This window comes from Hyla sarda, chromosome 3 (assembly GCF_029499605.1).
Source record: "Hyla sarda isolate aHylSar1 chromosome 3, aHylSar1.hap1, whole genome shotgun sequence".
Lineage (NCBI taxonomy): Eukaryota > Metazoa > Chordata > Amphibia > Anura > Hylidae > Hyla > Hyla sarda.
The window spans coordinates 352,189,795-352,200,037 of record NC_079191.1 but is presented as its reverse complement, the minus strand read 5'-3'; the positions used below and the strand labels follow the sequence as shown (position 1 = coordinate 352,200,037).

Here is a 10,243-nt window from a genome sequence, read left to right as displayed (position 1 = left end):
GGCAAAAACGTGATGTGAACCTAGCCAAATATGGTAAACAAATTAAAAAAAATATGAATTTTGGGTAGCACAGAGAACGGAAAATGTGTTACAAACTCATAAGAAGGTGTGTTCCAAATGGAAAGAATAAAGCTCCAAAATTATATAAATTTCTTCTTTTCTTCCCCCCCTTCTCCAGCCGGGGGGGGGGGGTGAGGTATATTTTATTTAATTGTGTGTTATTTAATTATATGCAATTGTATAACTGGACAATATGTTTGTGTCAGTGTCTTTTCTTTTATATATGAATGGAAAAAAAAAATTAAAGGGGTACTCCGGTGTAAAACATTTTTTATTTTTTAAATCAACTGGTAGCGGAAAGTTAAACAGATTTGTAAATTGCTTCTATTAAAAAATCTTAATCCTTCAAGTACTTATTAGCTGCTGAATACTACAGAAGAAATTATTTTCTATTTGGAACACAGAGCTCTCTGCTGAATCACGAGCACAGTGCTCTCTGCTGACATCTCTGTCCATTTTAACCTCTTAAGGACGTAGGGCATACCTGTACGCCCTACACCCGATCCCGGTTTTTAAATCGGGGTCACGCCGTGACCCCGCATCATCCGGGTCGGTGCCGGCAGCTAATGATAGCCGGGACCCTGGGCTAATAGCGTTCGGCACCGATCGTTGTGCCGCACGCTATTAGCCCTTTAGACGCGGCGATCAAAGTTGATCGCCGCATCTAAAATGAAAGTGAAAGCTTCCCGGCAGCTCAGTCGGGCTGATCGGGACTATCACGATAAAATCGCGATGTCCCGATCAGCTAGCACGCGAGCGGAGGCCCCGTTACCTTGCTCTGTTGCGTCCGATCGGCGATTGATTGCTCTAAGCCTGAGATACAGGCTTGAGCAATCGACCGCCTATAACACTGATCCATGCAAAGCTATGGCTTTGCAGGGATCAGTGTAAAAGATCAGTGTGTGCAGTGTTATAGCCCCCTATGGGAGCTATAGCACTGCAAAAAAAATGGAAAAAAAAACTTAATAAAGGTTATTTAACCCCTTCCCTAATAAAAGTTTGAATCCCCCCCCCTTTTCCCATAAAAAAAATACCAGTGTAAATAAAAATAAACATATTTGGTATCGCCGCGTGCGGAAATGTCCGAATATAAATATATATAATTAATTAAACCGCACGGTCAATGGCGTACGCGCAAAAATTTCCAAAGTCCAAAGTAGCGTATTTTTGGTCACTTTTTTTATATAATGAAAAAATGAATAAAAAGCGATAAAAAAAAAGTCCATTCAAAACAAAAATGGTACCGATAAAAACTTAAGATTACGGCGCAAAAAAATTATCCCTCATACCGGCCCGTACGCAGAAAAATAAAAAAGTTGTAGGGGTCATAAGAAGAGAATTTTTAACATATAAATTTTCCTGCATGTAGTTATGATTTTTTTCAGAAGTGCGACAAAATCAAACCTATATAAGTAGGGTATCAATTTAACCGTATGGACCTACAGAATAAAGATAAGGGGTCATTTTTACTGAAAAATGCACTGCGTAGAAACGGAAGCCCCCAAAAGTTACAAAATGGCGTTTTTTCTTCAATTTTGTCGCACAATGAATTATTTTTCCGTTTCGCTGTGTATTTTTTGGTAAAATGACTAATGTCACTGCAAAGTAGGAATTTAATAGAATTTTATGTGCAAAATTGAAAGCGTTATGATTTTTAGAAGGTGATGAGGAAAAAATGAAACGCCGGTCCTTATCCCTTAAGGACCGGCGTTTTTCCGTTTTTGCTCTTTCGTTTTTTCCTCCTTACCTTTAAAAAATCATAACTCTTTAAATTTTGCACCTAAAAATCTGTATTATGGCTTATTTTTTGCGCCACCAATTCTACTTTGTAATGATATCAGTCCTTTTACCCAAAAATCTACAGCGAAACGGGGAAAAAATCATTGTGCGACAAAATTGAAAAAATACAGCCATTTTGTAACTTTTGGGGGCTTCCGTTTCTACGTAGTACATTTTTCGGTAAAATTGACACCTTATCTTTATTCTGTAGGTCCATACGATTAAAATGATACCCTAGTTGTATAGGTTTGATTTTGTATTACTTCAGAAAAAAATCATAACTACATGCAGGAAAATTTATACGCTTAAAATTGTCATCTTCTGACCCCTATAACTTTTTTATTTTTCCGTGTTCAGGGCGCTATGAGGGTAAATTTTTTGCGCCATGATCTGAAGTTTTTGTCGGTACCATTTTTGCATTGATAGGACTTTTTGATTTCTTTTTATTCATCTTTTCATGATATAAAAAGTGACCAAAAATACGCTATTTTGGACTTTGGAATTTTTTTGCACGTACGCCATTGACTGTGCGGTTTAATTAGCGGTATATATTTTATAATTTGGACATTTCCGCACGCGGCGATACCACATACGTTTATTTTTATTTACACTGGTTTTTTTTATTATTGGAAATGCCGGGTGATTCTAACTTTTATTAGGGGAAGGGATAATTGAAAGGGTTAATGATTTTTTTACACTTTTCTTTTGCAATATTATAGCTCCTATAGGGGGGGCTATAACATTGCATTTACTGATCTTTAACACTGTTCAATGCATCTCCATAGAGATGCAATGATCAGTGTTTTCGGCGATTGATTGCTCAAGCCTGGATCTCAGGCTTGAAGCATTCAATCGGCGATCGGACTGCAGAAAGGAAGGTAAGAGACCTTCCTCCTGTAGTACAGCTGTTCGGGATGCCGCAATTTCACCGCGGCGATCCCGAACAGCTCCCTGAGCTAACCGGCACTTTTACTTTCACTTATAGCCGCATGGCTCAGCTTTCAGCGCGCGGCTAAAGGGTTAATAGCGGGTTAATAGCTTCACTATGACGCCGGGCCCGCCGTGATATGATGCGGGGTCACCGTGGGACCCCGCGTTATATCACAGGAGCGGGACCAAGGACGTACGCATACGTCCTTGGTCCTTAAGGGGTTAAGAACTGTCCAGAGTAGGAGAAAATCCCCATAGGAAACATATGCTGCTCTGGAAAGTTTCTAAAATGGACAGAGATGTCAGCAGAGAGCACTGTAATCGTGATGTCAGCAGAGAACTCTGTGTTCCAAAAAGAAAAGAATTTCCTCTGTAGTATTCATCAGCTAATAAGTACTGAAAGGATTAAGATGTTTTAATAGAAGTAATTTACAAATCTGTTTAACTTTCTGGCACCAGTTGATAAAAAAAAAAAAAAAAAGAAGTTTTCCAACGGAGTACCCCTTTAAATAATGTTAGTGAAAATCCTTCTATCACATTTGTATACTGCAAGTTGTGGACAAAGAAAGCTTCCAATATACGAATAAAAGGACATTCCCATGTTATGATGGTGTTCTGCCTAAACCTTTATTGAGTAACATATACTATTATATAATGGTACGTATAAACCAGTGTTTCCCAACCAGGGTGCCTCCAGCTGTTGCAAAACTACAACTCCCAGCTTGCCCGGACAGCCTTTGGCTGTCCGGGCAAGCTGGGAGTTGTAGTTTTGCAACAGCTGGAGGCACCCCGGCTGGGAAACACTGGTATAAACACAGCTATCTATGGTTTGGGGGGACGGGAGGGGGGGGGGGGGAGGGTATTGTTCAATATGCAGGATCCAAGAACGCAGCATCCTGTCTTACAAAGAATTTGCTTTCATACTAAATGTAGCACAAAAACGCAATGTGAATAGGGATAGGATAATTTACCAACCTGATTGACTTTAGGCACTGTCCTGGTCATCCTGGCCCTCTCTCAATTACTGTAGTATAGATGTGTGCAATGTCTAAGGGGTTGTTCACATGGGCAAAAATGTTGTCAAAACTACGCCAAGAACTATGTCAAAAACCGCATTAAAAAAAAAAACATTATTTTTCCTCTGAATACCAAGGGAAATGTTCAAAAAAATTCAACTGAATAAAAAGAAGAGATATCACATTTCCTTGCAGGTTCTGCATGGACGTTCCCATGTAAATAATAGGAGCTTTAAAGCGTTACTGTAATTTATAAAGACATTGGACATAATATGCAGGCGTGTGAAAAGTTTTTGATTGCAAGTGTCAGGCTCCACCATAGAATTCAACCTTCTGCGTGTGCTGAGGACATAGTTATCAGGAGCAAGGAAAATAAAAAAAAAAATAAAATAAAATAAAAACTTTTCAGAGGGACTAAAATGGGAGCACAATCTCCTTGTCCTTCATGACAATCCACTTGTCCTAGTACACAAAATAATTTCAACCAAGATAGTATTTAAATTAGTTCTATTAACCATTTTTTAACTTTTGGGACATCCGTTTCTACACAGTGCACTTTTTAGTTAAAACGAAACTTTATCTTTATTCTGTAGGTCCATACGGTTACAATGATATCCCAATTTGTATTGTTTTTTTTAAAATTTTACTACTTTACAAAATGTATAACTTTTTGTAGGAAAATATGTATTAAAGTGCTTAACATTGTCCTTTTCTGATCCCTAGAACTTTATTTTTCCGTATACGGTGATGTATAAGGGTATAAGATTAGTTGAGGGCTGCTGAAGGCTCGAGTATGGCGAAGGCTCGAGTCAGGAACCCATACACCCTTAACGCCAGTGAGAGAGAGTGGCACCTGGCTCTGCTTGCCCAATGCAGGGCTAAATGCCTTTAAGAATTCACTTGCCCGGAGCTCGGAACTGCATGCCCAGGGCGTCGGGCGATAGGATTTCCATGCTCCTGTATGTAGTGTTTAAAGTAGCACTTGTCTGTCCAATTTCTGCAGTTTTGGCAAAACTAAAATAGAGAATTTGTGGTAGCCTGGGGATGTAGGGTATATGGGGTGTAGCTGTGCGGTAACTAAAGGGTGCTTGTTTAACCCTTATCACTCGTGACACCAGGGTGTGGGCTCCTCTGTATATGCTTGTCCTATCGCCACTCATCCCAAGAACGATAGGGAGGTATAATAAATCATTGTCCACAACCGGAGGTTTTCATAAAACTGTCGGAACCTTTACTGCAGCTTTTGTGCAACATTAAACAGGAACAGTCTTTGTACAAGAGTCTATTACGATCCTGACAGTTGGTTGGGACCTCGTGAGTTCTGAGCTTAGAAAAGGATTAAATGCTGTTCCGCTGGATTTAGGGGATTGAGTTTAGGTCCATCAGTCACACTAGCTTTAGCGGGGATTGATATGGTAACTCACGATTAGATTCAGGCTGAGGCTGGCAGGCTTCAGGCCTAAGCTTGTCTTTGTAAGTAACACGGAACTCCTCTCTCTCTGATTGTCCGGCACCCAAGAGAGCGATCATTGGTTGCAGCTCCCTTATATGGGCAGGGGCTGGCCTTAAGCTCACTGGTCCATACCATCTGTCATTCACTTTACAGGGAATTATGGTCTAACCATGTGACTACACATGAGACCTCCAAAGGTCCTTCAACACACCTTACTAGAATTAACATGAGTCATGTGACCTAAGGTACTGCGACACTATATAGCTAATTAAATATACAATTATTTATACATATAAACATCACAGAATTGCATAAGAAAGAGGCGACTAGGGGCTATCCCACCAGGAGGATGCTACTGGAACGAAGTAACTCTGACTTTGGGGGCCACTACACAAGGTACAGTATACAATACGGTACCGGGACACCACAAACACCCTTACTTAAGATAAGTCGGCCTCGACGTCTGTCCCCTAAGGCAGAGGGACGAAGTGCAACATTGTTTTCGTTTTTTTACAGTCCTGGGCATAGTCTTTCAAATGTCCATTATTCAGGCTGTATAAACACATGTAAGGAGAGTTCTTGCAAGCTCTGATACATTTTTGGTTAGTCACTATATATTAGTTTTTTCTTTCTTTTTCTTAACAAACTTTATATATACTTAGATGTACATGCATGCAGTGGCGTACCATGGGGGGGGGGGGGGGGGCGGCCTGCCCCGGGTGCCACTCACAAGGGGGGTGCCAGGGGCGGACTGACCCGTCGCTGCCGCAGCTACTCGTCCCAGATCCCCAGCAGACAGCGGTGCCTTCTCCTGTATGTGCGATACACGCACATACAGGAGAAGGCGTCCCCTCTGTGTGAGCCACATCTGCAGCTTACACAGAGGAGACGTGACCTCCGCCCCCACGCAGCAATCAGTACAGCTGCCGGTGACGTCACTCATCGTCGCCTGTACTGTGGAGGGGAGAAGACGCGGGCCCCTGCTGCTGAGTAGATCGCTGCGTGGGATATCAGGTGAGCATCCTTTTTTTTATTTCCCCCCCCCCTCAACTCTGCATATACCTATGGGGGAGGGGGATACTCTGCACATAACTATGGGGGAGGGGGGTTACTCTGCATATACCTATGGGGAAGAGGGGGTAGGGGGTTACTCTGCATATACCTATGGGGAAGAGGGGGGGTGTTACTCTGCATATCTCTATGGGAAAGAGGGGGGGTGTTACTCTGCATATACCTATGGGGGGGAGGGGGGTTACTCTGCATATACCTATGGGGAACAAGGGGGAGGGGGGGTTACTTTGCATATACCTATGGGGAACAGGAGGAAGGGGGGGGGTTACTCTGCATATACCTATGGGGAACAGGGGGGAGGGGGGGTGTGTTACTCTGCATATACCTATGGGAAAGAGGGGGGAGGGGGGTTACTCTGCATATACCTATGGGGAACAGGGGGGAGGGGGCGTGTTACTCTGCATATACCTATGGGGAACAGGGGGAGGGGGGTGTTACTCTGCATATATCTATGGGGAACAGGGGGGTTACTTTGCATATACCTATGGGGAACAGGGGGGAGGGGGGTGTAACTCTGCATATACCTATGGGGAACAGGGGGAGGGGGTTGTTACTCTGCATATACCTATGGGGAACAGGGGGGAGGGGGGGTTACTTTGCATATACCTATGGGGAACAGGGGGGAGGGGGGTGTTACTCTGCATATACCTATGGGGAAGAGGGGGGGTTACTCTGCATATACCTATGGGGAAGAGGGGGGTGTAACTCTGCATTTACCTATGGTGAAGAGGGCGGGGGTGTAACTCTGCATATACCTATAGGAATGAGGGGGGATGTAACTGCATATACCTATGGGAAAGAGGGGGGGGTAACTGCATTTACCTATGGGGGGAGGGGGGTTACTCTGCATATACCTATGGGGAAAAGGGGGGGGATTACTCTGCATATACCTATGGGGAAGGGGGGAGTGTAACACTGCATATACTTATGGGAAAGAGGGGGGTGTAACTGCATATACCTATGGCAAAGAGGGGGGTGTAACTACATATACCTATGGGAAAGAGGGGGAGGAGGGTTACTCTGCATATACCTATGGGGAAGAGGGGGGGTGTAACTGCATTTACCTATGAGGAAGAGGGGGGGGGGTTACTCTGCATGTACCTATGGGGAAGAGGGGGGTTTACTCTGCATATACCTATGGGGAAAGGGGGGGAGGGGTAACACTGCTTATGCCTATGGAGAAGAGGGGGGGATGTAACTCTACATATACCTATGGGAAAGAGGGGGGGATGTAACTGCATATCCCTATGGGAAAGAGGGGGGGTAACTGCATATACCTATGGGAAAAAGGGGGATGTAACTACATATACCTATGGCAAAGAGGGGGGGGTTACTCTGCATATACCTATGGGGAAGAGGGGGGTGTAACTCTGCATATACCTACAGGAATGAGGGGGGATGTAACTGCATATACCTATGGGAAAGAGGGGGGGTAACTGCATATACCTATGGGAAAGAGGGGGGTGTAACTGCATTTACCTATGGGAAAGAGGGGATGATGTATCTGCCTATACCTATGGGAAAGAGGGGGGGCCGTAACTCTGCCTATACCTATGGGGAAAGGGGGGGGGGGGTACCTCTGCCTATACCAATGGTGAAGATGGGGGGGTGGTAACTCTGCCTGTACGTATGGGGAAAGGAGGAGGGGGGTGTAATTTTGCCTATACGTACGGGGAAAGGGGTGGGGGGACTCTGCTGCCTATATCTAAAGAGAAAGGGGGATTAACTCTGTTCCTATACCTATTGGGAAGGGGGTTTAACTCTGTTGCCTATACCTATGGGGAAGGGTGGGGGGCTAACTCTGCTGCGTATACTTTTGGGGGAGGGGGGTTAACTCTGCTGCCTGTACCTACAGGGAACTACCTAGCTAGCCCCCCACCTACCTAACATGTCACCTACCTACATATCTGGCTTCCTGATCTACCTACCTAGTTACCTATTTACCTGGCTACCTAGCTACATGCCCTTTTACTGTGCAGGACACCAAGGAGGGGATTATTACAGTTTGTGGGTTTTTAGATGGAAAGATTGTAGAGGAGCGGAGAGCACTGGAAAAATGCAGAGTCTGACATGTTTTTCCTGCAGATGTTAAGAGATCCACATGGCGGTCTTATCTGGACGGAGAAGAAAAGGAAAGAGGACGCCACTGATCAGAAAAGACATAATTGTGAGTCCCAAAATGTAACCGTAATCGCTTATATGGTATACACATCCTGTGTACAGCTGATATCTACCACCATATGGTCCTGTATATAATCACTTATATTGTATACAGATCCTTTATAGTATAGTATAGTGGCCCTTGCTTTTTTTTGGTCCGAGGGCCCCGAGTGTTGTCAGTCTGCCCCTGGGGGGAGGGGGTAATTAAAGGGGGGAAGGGTGCGGGTGTAATTAAGGGGGGGTGGGGGTGTAATTAAAGGGGGGGTGCGGATGGGGGTGCCAAAAAAAGGGTCCGCCCCTGCATACATGAGTACTGATAAACTCACGAACAGGATTGCATTGTTCATGAATTTAGTAACAGGATGACATTATAAGCATTAGATACATCCTAAACACTTTTACTTACTGTATTTTCTATTGACTGAGTAGAAACATTATATAACATTTTATAAATCTCACTTGACATTGTTATTACCATATTTGTTACCTGTCTAGTACACTGAAGTTATATTGGCTTGCCTGTGGCTGTCTACAAATAACTAGCTACTAGGGTCCATTGGCTACACGCACATATCCCTAGAACTCAACAGATAGACCTTATCTAGGTTACCTTTTCAATACGTGTATATACTTAGGCGCCTTCTGGCCAGGAAGAGCATCCTGAACACGTAAAGAGAACAAAGTTAGTGTACACAACAGTGGCAGGAATTGAATAATGACATAGGCTACAATCCCTTAAAGTTTTGTTTTTTTTGGTTACTTAGAATGTGAGATATATTTTTGTTTTGTTAAGTGTACTAAATTATAGTGAGGTAGTTACACTAGAGTGATTATTTGATGTTCTAGGTGTACATGAATTATGTGAAAAGTCAGTCTTGATATCTTAAGGGTAGGTTACCCTGAGTAGACCTTTGAGAACGTTGCAACACCATCTCTGGACTGTTCGGAACCTCATCGATCAACAACTCTCTGACAACTTCAGTCCCTGAGGGACCAGCTTGAGGGCTGAAAGCAGGAGTGAGATCCCTTTCTGGACTGAGAGAACCCATTGGAATAGGCATAGACGGCTCTAAGTTGCTTGGAGCTGTCAGTGGAGATGGACTAAAGCTGGGCGAGGAGACTAAAGATGGCTGGACAGGGGTTGGCCATGGTACACCACAGAACATTGCAGGCTGATGAGGGGAGAACATTGGAACGTCCATTGATGGATGAATTCCTTCTCCTGGAACATATTCTCTCACTGACCTTGCAGTTGGGGGAGCAGGAGGAGGTGGCTGTGGTAATTCTTCTTTTAGACATAGTTTAATCTTGTTTCTATGGACCACCTGGGGTTCAAATCCCTCCTTTTGGATCTCGTAGACATCCGTATCAGGATACGGCACTGCAGTAATAGTGTTGGGCTCTGTCTCCCAGAGGGAATCTAGCTTATGTGACCTGGGGAATTTTCTGAGCCACACTCTGGCTCCAAGCTGCAATGGTTTGGCTGAAGCATGCCGATTGTAATCTCTTTGCTGTCGGTCCTGAGCTTCACCCATCTTCTTTTCCAAAATCTCTTTAGCCTCTTGTCACGTACCGGCAGGGCTGGTAGTGGATCCTCTGAACCAGAGAGGCGATGAGGCGGGTTGTACCAGAGGACCGGTTCTAAGTGGTTACTGTTTTTCACCAGAGCCCACCGCAAGGCGGGATGGACTTGCTGCGGCGGTAACCACCAGGTCGCATCCTCCAGTAGCAACTCGACCTCTCTGGTGGCTGATATGGGGTGGTACACCGGGAG

The 10,243-nt window shown here is 44.1% G+C and overlaps 1 long non-coding RNA gene across 3 annotated transcripts in view; it reads left to right on the top strand.

Moving 5' to 3' along the window:
* Positions 1 to 10,243, top strand: part of LOC130362684 (uncharacterized) — a 35,182-nt gene that overhangs the window by 12,054 nt on the left and 12,885 nt on the right. The gene's annotated exons all lie outside the window — the stretch shown is intronic.